This window comes from Schistocerca cancellata, chromosome 3, assembly GCF_023864275.1.
Source record: "Schistocerca cancellata isolate TAMUIC-IGC-003103 chromosome 3, iqSchCanc2.1, whole genome shotgun sequence".
Taxonomy (NCBI): Eukaryota; Metazoa; Arthropoda; class Insecta; order Orthoptera; family Acrididae; genus Schistocerca; species Schistocerca cancellata.
In genome coordinates, this window is record NC_064628.1 from 95,145,571 (window position 1) to 95,148,854 (window position 3,284).

Sequence of the window (3,284 nt, forward strand, 5' to 3'; positions counted from 1 at the left end):
AGAAATATGGAGGATCACGAGCCTAAATTGGCCATGCCCCTGTTTGATCAATAAACGTCACTGATTCATTGCATTTCATCACGCGAAACTTTTCTGGTTTGGTTTATGTTTCTCATTCTACAACTAATACTCCTAACATTCCAACTTTTGTAACTGTAAAGTAACATACTTTGCACTTCCGTCGCTGAAGTTTGGGACCACCGTCAGAACAAGAGCACTGGCATATTTAATATCACTTGAACGAACTCCTTTACAGTGCCACTTCTTACAAAGTTTGACAATTTGTATTCACATACAAGCTATATATTTGGCAACACCTTCTTCCAGAATGATGTAACCCTTCTGTGGTTGGTTGGTTGGTTGGTTGGTAGGAGGGGACCAGACAGTGAGGTCATCGGTCCCATCGGACTAGGGAAGGAAGTATGCTGTGCCCTTCCAAAGGAACCATCCCGGTAGTTGTCTAAAGCGATTTGCGGAAATCACGGAAAACGTAAATCAGGATGGCCGGGCGCGGATTTGAACCGTCGTCCTCCCGAATGCGTGTCAAATGTGCTAACCATTGTGCCACCGCGCACTCTAGGCCTTTTATGAACAGGGAGGTCCGCAGCTCGTGGTCGTGCGGTAGCGTTCTCGCTTCCCACGCCCGGGTTTCCGGGTTCGATTCCCGGCGGGGTCAGGGATTTTCTCTGTCTCGTGATGACTGGGTGTTGTGTGATGTCCTTAGGTTAGTTAGGTTTAAGTAGTTCTAGGGGACTGATGACCTCAGATGTTAAGTCCCACAGTGCTCAGAATCATGAACAGGGAGTATTATCGCCCATCAGTCCAGTCCAACATTCTTCCAACGACGCAACAGATCTAATGGCAATGATGATCACAAACTCTAAATCCATATTTTATTATAGTTTCTTTGTGCACACCAATGAAACGCAAGCTGACAAGGTGAAAGTAAACCAATAAAAGATCGCTGAAATTGCATACGCTTAAATAGCTTTGCTGTCAATATTGCCATGTGGTATCTTCTAGCCAGCACTTAACACTTTTTTTCCTATTACTCTCAAAAACTTGTGTAATAAAAAATAAATATCATCAAGAACAATAAAGAACCCCTTCTTGTAATAACAGAGCCGGCTGCTGTGGCCGAGCCGTTCTAGGCGCTTCAGTCCGGAACCACCTGCTGCTAGGCTCGCAGGTTCGAATCCCGCCTCCGGCATGGATGTGTGTGATGGCCTTAGGTTAGTTAGGTTTAATTAGTTCTAAGTCTAGGGGACTGATGACCTCAGATGTTAAGTCCCATAGTGCTCAGAGCCATTTGAACCATTTTTTTCCTTTATATTAAAGTGTCCATAGTGCGTATCTCTTACGAAAATAATCGGTACATCAAAAATCTAATGTATCTGCTTTTTCAGATTTGCGAACTTGTACACTTATGCTCTCCTGTCTGCGACAGTAGAAACCTGGCGACAGATTTCAGCCATAATATATTTGAAAACAGTTCCGCTGTTTATAACCAAAAGCGATTTCATTGAATTGTTTTTATGAGTGTTTTTCATAATTATCTCACCTTAATTTGGTGCGATAAGCTCATATTTATGGCAGCATCGATGTGAAATATAAGGCTTTTCTAGTCTTAAAAATATGGTACATCATCTGTTACAGTAAATTTGTAGAATATTGCGCAGGAATTAATATTGAATCCAAAGTACGAACCGTTGAAAACATACATTAAGTCTGTATCTACAGATAGAGTTAGCTGCCACGAGGAAGTTCGAAACTCAGCATAATTTTACCTGGAGATGCATGCAAGGTGAAAAGTATAACCGTAAAAGGTGACGACTGTCTGCAAGATAGTGACATTGTGTCATTTGTTTGCCTTCTAAACGTGTGGAACCACTACAAGACTCTCTCTCTCTCTCTCTCTCTCTCTCTCCCCCTCCCCGCTTGTGTGTGTGTGTGTGTGTGTGTGTGTGTGTGTGTGTGTTTTAAGAGAGAAAGAGAGGTTGGGTGTTACGTGATCAACAACGTAGTTAAAATGACATTTATCTAATAACGCTGAGGTTCAGGGACATTAAGATGGAATTTAGGGACGCTGAAAATCATTTTGACCTCTGAGTGTGCTTAATTTCTGTTATTAACATGGAAAACGCCAGCACTACGACATGTGACATCATCATATGTATATACTCTCAAATACTTCACTGGTTTTGTGAGCTACGTTATTATGCGCACTGTTAGCTTCAGCTGCTTACCTGGGATGCTTGCGTGTTATACACGATAAAGTTTCGCCGTAACTTTCTTCAAGTAGGATTTACTACTTGTGAGTCTTTCTTTGCGTGAATTAGGGGTCGAACAAGCTAGTGCACAAGATAATCCTTCCTTTATTGCGTTATCGCGTAATTTTGTTGTGAAGTTGTGAATATTTCTGGACGTCAGAATTCTTTCGTAAGTCCTTTTCTTCCGCTGCTCTGTCTGATCATTTATAAGCCGTTACTTTCCATCCTATTACACTTAACGTTCATTTTCGTTAATTCTATCCTGAATGCAAATTTTGTGCGTATTTGTACCAAGCGAAGATAAATTTATTTTCTTACTTTCAAACAGAAGGTATGTATGTAATTCTGCAGGCTTTCGTGGCCGTTGTCACTGAAATTAAAATCTTCTGGGTTGTTAGGCCGCGTCATATTTCTACTTTTTGATCGACGTTTCGACCCCTCTGCTAGGATCTTCCTCAGGATCTTCAGGTGTGAAAACATCGATCATTTTAGTAGAAAATGACGCGGCCTAATAACCAAGAAGATTTTAACTTCAGAAGGTATGTATATTGAGTGCATAATTAAAGCACAGCCATCCCCTTTGCTTTTCTGCAATATTTTTCTTAATCTTTCCGAGGAGGAGGTCGATGTCAACATCCTCAGACCAAGGATGAGTACCTGCGTGGGGAAAAAGAGGTGGAAGGTTAGGGTTTCACGGCCATCAACGGTGACATCATCAACGACGGAGGGCTAACTCGGACAGAGAGAGGATAGGGGTGGAAATGGGCCGAGCGATCCAAAAGGACACACTTCTAAACATACCACAACACTTTATTTTGTTGCCATAATTTCAACTGTTTAATAATCTGGCAGAATTTAAACCTTAAAATGGTGTCACAGCCCATTATTGCAATATTTGTACTGCGTTAATCACCTAGAACTTGCAAATATTGCGGAAACGAGAAGTTCCATTTATGTGCGAATGTCACATAGTAGATTGGTAGGCAGGCGCTCGTATTATTAGGCAATCAACAG